At 33.9% G+C, this 11,815-nt stretch overlaps 1 protein-coding gene across 41 annotated transcripts in view; it reads right to left on the reverse strand.

Annotated features, from left to right (window-relative positions):
* Ptprd (protein tyrosine phosphatase receptor type D) overlaps positions 1-11,815 on the reverse strand; it is a 2,240,535-nt gene that overhangs the window by 815,282 nt on the left and 1,413,438 nt on the right. The window lies entirely within an intron of this gene.

Below are 11,815 nucleotides of genomic sequence, written 5' to 3' on the forward strand. Positions count from 1 at the left end.
ACAGAGAGAGAGAGAGAGAGAGAGAGAGAAAGAGAGAAGGAGAGAACTCCAAATGGTGTGAGTATCAAAGCTCACCTCCAAGTGGCATATTTCCTTTACAAGGCCACATGTCTGAAACCTACCAAACCATGCCACTAAGTAAGGACTAAGGGCTCAAATGGACAAAACTATGGGGGACATTCTCATTCAATTCATTATACAAGGTAGGTGTTTTTCAAAAGAAGAGTATGGTTCATCTACTCAGTGGAACCATATTCTGTCTTTGAAGAAAGGAAACATTCATTTACTTTTAAAAGTTTTTTTTGAAAGGCTAGGTCTCACTCATGATATAGGTGATACATCTTATCTGTAAAGTTCAAAAGTGTTTAAGTCACAGAAGCATAATAGGATAATAGTAACCAGAACAAAGATGAAAGAAGCAGAAATATTTGTCAAGATGTACAGTTTTATTTAGATAGAAGGAATAAATGGGATAAGTATACAGTATAGTATACTTAATATAGTTATAAAATAACTATATTATAGTTATTTTTAATTATAGTTAATTAAAATGTGCTGTATAATTCACAATAATTAAATGCAAGTTTTACACATTTATCCAAAAATAAATGGATAATGTTAATAAGACTGATTTAGCCATGTCAGCTTGTGTGCATTCTAAACTCAAACCATTACATACCAAGAAACAGTTTTGTACTCCTTTAGTGCACAATATTATGTGATCTTTATTCAAATAGTATTGGGAAAAGGCAGAATTAGCAGTCAGAAAATATGAATGTAAAGTCCATACTCCATATACAAGGTATTTTGTTTTTAATCATATTTAATCTTAAAGTGACCAAGAGATGGAAAAAATGAGAATTTTTGGTCCTTATTTGGCTCTAAGTTACACAACCTAGCAGAGGACATTTAATTTTTTAATTTTAATTTTAATTAAATGGAGAGGCTATCAGTGCAACAAAATCCAAAAATTGGAAATTGAAAATAAAATCTAATCATAAGGTAGCACACATCTAAAGACACACATAGGCTTTTGAAAGGGAGCACAAGTGTTCCAATATACTTCATTCATCTATCTTTGTGATGAAGCTACAGATTGCATTGACAGAGTTACAGGTAAATTAAAATGCTTTAGATGAATACTTTTGTTTACTTTCCTCCTAAATAGAAGACTGTGAGATGCTTTCAGTAACAGAAAGTAACATTACTGCAGAATCTACACAACACACACACATTATTTGCCAAAAAATTAATTTCTCTATACCTTCTCCAAATAGGCTATATCTCATTAACATAAGCGAACTTAGAAGGCAATTCGGACTCAAAATACATTGTGAGTTCCTTTGTCTCAAATCTTAAAGGAGTATCATGGTGACACACAAACATAATAAATCAAAAGAGAATATGTGGAGGTCAGGTATCTAGCAAAAGGGTGTCACCTGTTTTGTTGGCAAATGAGCATCTCATGCTCGATTGCCACGGCCTAAAAGATTACCTATAGTGAGATTTTCAAAAGTTAGTTGTTATATGTTTTGAATGGGAGGTGGCATGCACAAGCCATGATGTGCATGTGGTATTCAGAAGACAATCTGAGTGAGTCTGCTTTCTCCTGCCACCATGTATGCTCTGAGTATTGAACTCAGGTAGTCAGGTTTGGTAGAAGGGAGTTTTACCAATGGACCATCTTGCTGGTCTTGTAAAAATATTTTTTCCTAATTCATGAACCAAGTCTGCTAAAGTTTTTTGATAACTGCTACAGAATGATCCAAAAAAGGTACAGAATGATAACTATATTTGAATGATTTTTAATTTTATGTATAATCTTCACAATTCCTTGGAATTCTCATTGCTTTCAGTTATACAATGTATTTTCCATGTTCTCAGAATCTGTTTCAAACTTTTCCAAATTTTCATAAATGTTCAGCCCATCCATCTCAAAACCTTTGATTCATAAGATTTCTTAGTCATTGAAAGAAAACAGACTTTACATATCTCATATTATAACCTGTGCATATTTTTCTTTATCCTGTTTGCATGAAGAAGAGAAAACTTTCCATGTATAAAACTGGTCAATACTATTCTCCACCACTGAGGTCCTGATAATGGAATACAAGCTTCTGTGTATTCCAAGCTCTACCATGGAGTTAAGTTTCAGCCCTTGACAAGGTATGTGACTATACTCTGGTTCCTTGGCTTCTAGATTCCTTAAAATAGTGACATCACTATCAACCAACCTGTTTGTATCTTGCTTTTTTTCCATTGCAACAGGATGAATGTCTTTAGAATGCTTTTAATGTTAAATATACAGAAAGTAATAAAAATGATGGTAATAATATTACTAAAAAATAATAAAAAGAATTTAACCTTAAGTCCCTCTGGAAATATAGTTCTTTCCCTCTACAGTAAAAATTCTTGAAGGGGCTCATATTTATAGTCTTGATTTTCTGTACTCACCGAATGTTAAATTTCCCTGCACTATGCCCTTGGCCTAGCTCTCATGCTAGCTTTAGATGGCTATGCATTTCAAGACATGGGTATTGTTCAGGAATCTTACTTGAATTCTTGGAAACATTCAATTATGTTGGAATCTTCTCCTTGGAGCATATGTTCCTTTTTCTGCAGTGTAACTCTCTCCAAGTTTGCCTCATTTTCCTCTCTCCTCTCATTTTTTTTTTTCTTAGAATGGTCTTATTTTTCTGTCTCACTGAAATACTGGTGACATTCAAGGTACCAGTGTGCTCTTTATGTATTTGTTTCACTGTGATGATTTCTTAGACAAATCCAAGAAAAGCTTGGAAATGCATGCACCTCCAAAGTTATTAGGACTGACATTAGCTGATGTCACCTAAATTATTTCCCAAGCCCAAATCCAACCTCTCTGCCTGTATTTCTGTCTAAAATTTCAATTTCTTATTTACATTCCATGGTATTTATCAGATATTATAAGCTGAATGCTGTATACCTTACCTTGAGACATATGCTCATGATTTTTCCTTCTTAACTTTACCATATTTGATTTTTTGTATTTTCTATCTCAAAAATGCCTCCTCATCTACCTGGGCACCTCTTCAGCTAGCAAATGATGAGATCACTTAGGTCCAATTGCCAGATTGTTTTCTGGATGTTTCTATTCATTTGTATAGCTATTATCTAAGTCCAAGAAAATGCTATAATCATTCTGAAAGATGGATATTTCTTATGAAGTGATCTTTTCCTTAATATTTCTTCTTCTTCTTTTTTTTTTTAAAAATATTTTTATTTTATGTGCATTGGTGTTTTGCTCACATGTTATGTCTCATTAGATCTTGGAGTTATAGACAGTTTTGAGCTGCCATGTGGGTGCTGGGAATTGAATATGGGTCCTCTGGAAAAGCAGGGAATCATTTTATCTACTGAGCCACTTCTCCAGCCCCCAGTTTTCTTTTAACCATTAGTTCCCCACAGTATATACATGGAAGTATATTAATAATACTTACCTGTAAAAATTTTTCATGTATTTCTGCTGTTCTTGTGATAAAAGTTCAGACTTCACAGCATATCATAGCTGACTTAGTCTCTCAATATACTTCATTATGAACCATCATTCTATGTCCTTCTATAAAGACTGAGAACATTTTCTCTAATTCTTTCAGTCAAATATTGTTCTTTTCTATCACCAGGCCTTCACTCTTCTAGACTTTTTTCTCCAGGAATTTTTCTTCATATCTTAAATTAACCACCACCTTCTCATGAAGCTCATTCTAGATTTTTTAATTAGATAATGCATTCTGAAGCTTGATGACTAAGATGAGTATGTATTTCTGTTACCACTATATCACTGTGTTTCAATCTTGTCTATTATGTTAGTTTTATGTGGACATTATACTACATATATCTGTTGCTTATCACTGAAAAAAATATGTTGTATTCCAGTTTCTTTTATGAGGATTCTAAAGAAACAGTTTTATTTCTTCTAGAGAAGTCTCCAACTTGCAATGTCTAGAAGTTCCCTTTTTTAGCATGTGCCTCTTTCCTTTGTCTTCAAAGCTAGCACCATAGAAACCATATTTTTTTTCTTTTTGGCTATCTGCCTGATCTGACTAGTCACATCAACATTCTCAGATGGATGCTTTTATCTCTTTTTCTCTTTATGAGCCTTTGTGATTTCATTAGAATCACCCCAAATGCAGGATACTCTCCGCACCTCCTCATAGGTCATTAATTTCCACTGTCATGTAAAATAATATACTTAATAGTTTTGTGAATTTACATGCAATTGTCTTGGGGAGGGTCATTATATTGCCTGTCATACTTGTTTAAATGTTTTTCTCATTTCTCAGAAACCTAATATTATTAGAGTATATAAAATCCACTTTACTCTCAGGTCCCAGAATGGTATTTTTCCCAAGAGAGCTATTTACTATAATATTTATTATAATGAAGCACAGAGGCTGAGTTTTCAGCTCATTCAGTTCATGTATATAACAGAGTTAATATAGATATCAACATAGCAAACACAGGAAACACTGAATGAGTATATTAGTAAGTATAACCGTGAAGCAAACCAACATAATGGCAAAACAAGCTTTCCCATATTTATTATCTCTTTATTTTTTTCTACAATGCCTAGTTTTTCTGATCTTCAATGTTAATTTCAGCAAAGACAATTACATTTCTGCCCATTTTTAGATGCCAAAAAACCTATGGCAATTCCAGTGACACCATTATTATAGCCAAACCAGTCTTCCTCTCTGATACAATGGATCATGTTTGCAATCTTGTTGCTTATAGAATTCTTAGTTTTATCTTAGACATTGCACCATTATGTTTTTTAAATTCTAGGATCACAAATGATTCATTGGTAGTCTCCATATATAGATCACCCTTTGGGAATTTTTGTTTTTTGTTTTTTGTTTTTCTTTTTAATCCTGTGGGAGAAGAGTACATAGCTTATTCCGTGTCCTAGGTTTCTGGATTATAGCTGAAAATTATGCTTATATTTCAAAAATGTTTCTTCAATCCATCACCTTATTTTGGAGTATACTCCTTAGCTAAATTAAAATTAGATATCGGTTGACAACGTGTTATGCCTTGCCTTATTCAATCACCTAAATTCAGGAAGAAGTTAATGTCACCTTCATTGTACCAAGAGTAAACTAAAGCCAAGACAGGTTAAAACCTGTTAAAAATTAAATTATTGGTGACTGGTAGACCTGATATATAAGACAAAAAGGTCCAACTCCAGAGCTCAGATCTCTTCATGGTATAATAATCCATAAACTTCTTTCTTGTTTTTACACATGATCCCTACCGCATTGCTGACAATCCTGTGCCTCATCTTGACATTGACATGCTCTTTAATGTTAATTTACAATGTAAGATATTGTGTTGTTTCAGATGCTGTGCAGTAAATATGAATTAGTGGTAGATGCTGGTGAACTCATGGATGATTATAAACAAGCAAATCAAAAGCAATCCATGAAGGAAAGGAGATACCACAATATTAATTATCATTGCCAATTATATGCTAAGCTTAATGGTATAACATCATAAGTATTCAGCTTATGGCTTTATGGAAACAACTCTCCCATTATAAGCAGCCATCAGACCATACTTCTTATTCACATTAGGCCAAAGTTGATTTTTACTTAATTTTAAGCTCTACTTCAGAGTTGCTTACAGTGCTGCGATCAGAAAACACTTGGAGCATATTATTATTTTTGAGGAAGTCCTTGTAGATGATGCTTTCCATGATCTGGAACACCTTTCTAAACTTCCTATCTCACATCAAGAAAGTATGCTCAGGGGCTTCAAATCTGGTTCTTGCCGCTTCCAGGTTTACCTTAGTGTCTTGAGCATCAGCACTTGGAGTGCTAAATCTGAGTCTTGAGATTCTCTGTCATCACCTGGAAGGCTGAAGCGAGGTATTAAGGAGATACTTGGTGTGAGACATGGAGGGATGAAAAGAGGTCTTTTTTTTTGTTTGGTTTGGTTTGGATGATTGGGTTTTGTTGTCTTGGTTTTTTAACCACATTTTTTTACATTCTTTCTTCATTTGTGCATGATTCTCGATGCTAATATGGCAGAATTGACTAGCTGCTCAAGTCAGAACAGTCTAATTATTAGCCTTACTCTTTTGCAGTATATGGTCACTTTCCTGTTTTCTAGAAAGCCTTCATTGTCATTGCTATTACACAAGCTCCCTAGGAAACATCAACTGTTGTGCTGCCATGATTTCAGTATCATCTCTAATGTTAACCCACTATTTTATATCTCACACATTTTAAGTTAGCTTTTTTATTTTAAATTACTGCCTTTTCACATACCTTCAGCAATTTAAAGTTTGAATTAATCTTCAAATCTACATAAGGGGTGTTTGAAATACAATGACATTAAACAAAATATCCTACTCTCTTACAGATACATTTGTATATTATCTCAAAATTTTGCAAAAGTGAAATTAGATATTTTGAAACAAGTAAGTAACATGAAACATTAAATCCTTGTTTTCTGCTCAAAATAGGATATTTCATTATTTCATTTTCCAGAAATAGCATGTGTTTCCTTTACAACTGTGTAACATTTGCATTACTTATTTGGGGTTTATAGCAGAAAAACAAGCCAGCTAAAAAAACATAATTCCAGTCTTAGCTTTCAATTTTTAAAAAGAAAAATAAGAATGCATTTATTTAAGATAAACTTGAATGTGACTCAATTATCTTTCTAGCAAAACAATTTAAATGCCACCATTTTAAATTTCATTCACATTTTAAATTTATTTTTATTTTTTCTTTTTCATTTTTTATGAATTTTTTAAGGCAGGTAGCCTGAAAATTAATGCTGCCCTTTGCCTCAGTGAAATAAAAATCAATTTATTAAATTAGACATGTGCTCTTTCATAAAATTCTATTTAGAATGTATTGTTCAGTTATAGGGACAGATATTAGGTCATGTGAAATATGAATACAAATCATTTTCAGTAGAAGCTGGTTTGGCTAACATCATACTGGCCTTAACTGAACATTACGAATTCATTTAATACACAGATTTCATAGTAAAGCACATAGATCCTTGCTTCTATCTTAATTTCGCTCTTCCAAAACTTTTGTGGTATTTCTGAAATTTTATTTTACTTTATATGACTCATGAATACCACAAATAACACGTGTAAAGGTCACAATACAAAGATCTGTGTCTGGCTTGGATTCTAACCAACTGTAGGTCATATGAAGTTCCTCAGTTTGGTCTGCAACATCCCTAGAAGGACTTTTGAATTTCCAGTGTTCCTTGAGTTATGAATAGATGCCAAACATTGGGAAAAATAGGTACTCTCAGATTATAATCTCAATTTGCCACCATATAATCAAGATCGAATATGAGGTATTTCCACATTGAATTTTCCAGTTATGAAAGATGGGATAATTCTTTATTGTAAAGTCAGGCTTTCTACCTTTCCTTCACCATAAGGCCAATCAAATCATCCCACTCAGAAATACGGTGACAGAAAACCTGGTCTCCCTTCTCATGTCTGCTGAATTCAAAGAAGAGTTCTCTGTGTTTTACTTTTTAAAAGAAAAAAAAAGTTCACATCCTCGTTTGGCTTTCACAGTACCAGATTAGATACGTTATAAATTATGGATATCAGAATGTCAGAATCTAAGCATGCCCAGATCCAAAGAAAACCAACTTTCCAGTGAAATTAGGCATTCATCATTATATGGACAGCCCTGACTGGAACTCTTGACCTTCAAAGTGCTGCCATATTTTATGGTTCTTCCAGAACATACTAGAGGTTGTATTTGTAACTGTTTTACAAGACCTGCCTGAGTTCTCATTTCTAAAGAATTTGTTTTATTTATTAATATATTCCTATGTGCTAGTGTGAGTGTTTAGGTGTATATCTGTGGGTGTCTCACATGTGTGTGCCTCAGAAATAGAAGGCATTTAGTATCCTTACCTTTCACTCTTTGTCTTTTACCATTGAGGCTGGTTCTGTCCTTGAACTTGGGTCTTAAATTTTCAGCTATCGTAGTACCTGTCAATCCTGAACTGATGGCAGCTCCTCTCTCAGAACCAGGGTTACAGGTATTTGCAGGGAGCCATGCTCAATGTGTGTGTGTGTTAGGTTCTAATGTCAGGTCTTTTTGACTTTAAAGCATGTGATCTTAACTGCTGAACTGCCTCCTGCCCCTTGTTTTATATTTAATTTTTAAAAAACTGCTTAAAGCAGATTAAGAACATACATATGTAAATCAAATGGCACCTATTTACTCAAGTAATACAAATAATATAAGTATATGACTATTTGAATATGTAAAAATTATATCAAGAATTTCTTGGTAATGTCAGAAAAGCCATCTTAGGTCATGGTGTTTAATTTTCTCAGAATAGTCTTACTTTAAATGGCATTATTTTCTTTAAACTCAAGCCAAGAATTCCATTAGTATTCTTGTTCAAATTTACTATGCTTGTTCTTTAGAATTTTATATCAAATTTCACAGTTATATCAGATTTCACTGTAATATCAGATGACACTGTCATAGCACTATACAAACAAACAAAACAAAGATAACGCTGTGATTTTTGGTTAAAATGTCCTTAAAGGAATCTTCAGTTTTCATCCTCTTTACTTGGTTAATCCTAAATGATGTCAGTCAGTTGAATCTAATAGCTGTGAGTGGGTAGCTGGAGCTACAGTGCTCAGTTCCAGATTATAGTATTGATTAATTGATTGTCTCTTCCAGTTGTGAATCGTATTAGTGCTGGCTCAGGCAGCTTGGCTTAGGGCCAATGCCTAATTGTCAATTGGAGGCAACAGGCAGCTTTTCTATTTCACTGCTGTATTTAGATGGGTATTCAGAGAACAAAAAGCATTGGAAAGATGATCTGATAGAAAAGAATGTAATAAATCTAATAAATATGCAGTTACTGATTGATCCAATCTACAACAACTAGTGGGAAGAAAAGTCAGGAATTTGTCATTTTTCAATAACAGATTTTGAAACCAGTTTAAAAATAATCAGGTATAAAAAGAGAAAAAAGTGATATGGTCTAGGATTTTCAATGCTAATGAGCCTACATCAGATTATAGAATTAGTTCATTAAGAACTCAGGTGTGAGGACTGTAGTATTTTCCAGATAATTGCAATTGAAAGGGAAGGGCTCTTATGTCATTCAGAAAGAGCTGTTCAAGAAGAGAAGGGGCACCTGTTAGCCTGTTCCCCTGCAAGGAACTGAAATCATCTTAGAAAAGTATAAAATTTTCCAAGGTTAAATTCCAAACAAGATGTGCTGGTTTCTTGTTACCTTTCTGCTTTAATGAGGAACATAAACTGGATGGGTGTGTTCATCATTGATTCCCGCAGAATAGAAATCTAAATGGGGCATCGAGAGGTTAATAACTTTCACAGATCTATAATGTTGAGTTTGTTTTCTGCCAGATCAATTCCTTTTCCCCAGAAGCAAAAAATTGGTATGAAATTGAGTCATTCTCTGATTACAAAATTACATTCACATTAAAATATATTGATAATAATTATTGGTCTTTCTCCTATGAACAAAATTATATTTAGTTTCACAGGGACTTAGACATTAAAAACCTAGTTAACAGTTAACGTCTAGAGATTTGGTTAGTGTGTAGAATAAATGAGGAAAGTAAGGTAGGAGTTCTTAAAATCCAAAATGATAAAACCAAATGTTTAGACATGACTGATATAATAAAGACTTCAAAAAACAATAGCAAGTAAAGTAGTTATAAAGTCAAATATCTGGGTAGGCACTAGGTTTTTGTTTCATTGTGTGCTGTAAAAGATAATTCAATAAGTATCTGTTTTGAATAGGAAAATTTACTCTTCTACAAGTAGTACTAAGGTAAATTGTTAATTGGTTTTATTTATATGAACCTCTTAAGAGAACCAATGATGGCATACACACTATAGGAACAGTTTCAGAAGGTATCAACGAACCTATTTATTATAGCTGTATCAAAGTAAGTTTAGAACTGATAAAACATTTTTATTATAGTATTCTTAACTAGACTAGATTAGAGAGGCTCGAGAGTTCTATGTGGTAGTTAAAACAAGAGGAAAAAACCATCTATTCAGGGTGCACTGCTGGTCAACTTCTAATTTAGTCAACTCATACTATGGCAGATGTGTATGTAGTATATCAGCAACTTGAAAAGAAGAAAGAATCAGCCATATCTGTTACCCTGCACAAAACTCAAGTAGTCCACATTGATTAAAGACCTCAATATAAAACCCAATGTATTGAACCTGATAGAAGAGAAACTGGGGAATAGCTTTGAACATATTGGCACGGGAGACAACTTCCTTAACAGAACATCAGTAGCACAAGCACGAAAATCAACAATAAATGACATTCCATGAAACTGAAAAAAAAATTCTATGAGTAAAGCACACTGATAATAGGACAAAACAGCAGCTTACAGAATTGGAAAAGATTTTCACCAATTCTACATCTGACAGAGTGCTAACTTCCAAAATATATAAAGAACTCAAGAAATTATGCATCAACAAACCAAATGATACACTTTAAAAATGGGGTACATGTCTAAACAGAGAATTATTAATATGCTGAAAAGCACATGAAGAAATGTTTAGGATTGTTTGCCATTAGGGAAATGCAAATAAAAATGACTTTGAGATCCCATTTTACACCTATCAGAATGGTTAAGATAAAAACTCTAGTGACAGCTTAGGTTGGCAAGGACATGGAGCAAAGGGAACACTACATCGTTGCTTTCCAGAGTGCAAACTTGTACAACCACATTAGAAACCAATATGGCAGTGTCTAAGAAAACTGAGAATCAACCTACCTCAAGACCCAGCTATACCACTCCTGGGCACATACTCAAAGAATGCTTCATCCTACCACAAGAACATGTCCTCAAATATGTTGATAGAAGTTTAATTTGTAATAGCCAGAAACTGGAAATAACTTTGATGTCCTTCAACTGAATAATGGACAAAGTAAGTGTGGTACATTTACACAGTGGAGTATTACTTAGCTGTTTAAAAAAATAACATCATGAAATTTATATGAGCTATGAAGTAAAAGATAATTTCATTGGGAAGGGGAATGGAATAGGTATTGTGGAGTGATTGAGGGTGTGTTCTAACAGGAACAGGAAATTTTGTTTGTGGAGTATCAAGGGTGGGAGAACTGGGACAGACAACTGGAATTTCAGGGTATTTGGGGGGGGGCAAGGTAGAAACCTAAGACAATGGGAATTACAAGGGCCCTATAAAGGTAACTCTAGCTAAGACTCATAGTAATGGGGGATATGGGGCCTGAACGGGCCATTTCCTGTAACCAGGCAAAACTTCCAGTGGAGAAATTGTGAGACCAACCAGCCACAAAACCATCTACAATTTGTCCTGCCTGTAAGATGTTCTTGGGTAAAGGTGACACAGATATTGTGGGAGTGGCCAATCAATTACTAGTCCTGCTTGTGATCCATACCATGAGAGGGAACCCACTGCTGACACTACCTAGGGGGCTAGAAACCAGAGGCCAAAAAAACTTTACAGGGATTTCCCTACAGGGAAATCAGGGGTTTCTGATTTTTTATAGGTCTTTTGTGTATGAATATTTGTGTCTCTGCATTTAGATATCAGCATTTATATTTCTTGTGATTTTTCCTGTGGCTCTTATTCCTCTTTGTTTTCCTATTATCATTTGTTTATTTTAGGTAATTTTATTTCATAGTTATTACTATGTTAGATATCTGTTTGTTTTCTAATGATAGAATGAGAGAGAGAGAGGGAGACAGAGAGAGAGAGAGAGAGAGAGAGAGAGAGAGAGAGAGAGAGAG

Source organism: Mastomys coucha, unplaced genomic scaffold, assembly GCF_008632895.1.
Source record: "Mastomys coucha isolate ucsf_1 unplaced genomic scaffold, UCSF_Mcou_1 pScaffold18, whole genome shotgun sequence".
NCBI classification, from domain to species: domain Eukaryota; kingdom Metazoa; phylum Chordata; class Mammalia; order Rodentia; family Muridae; genus Mastomys; species Mastomys coucha.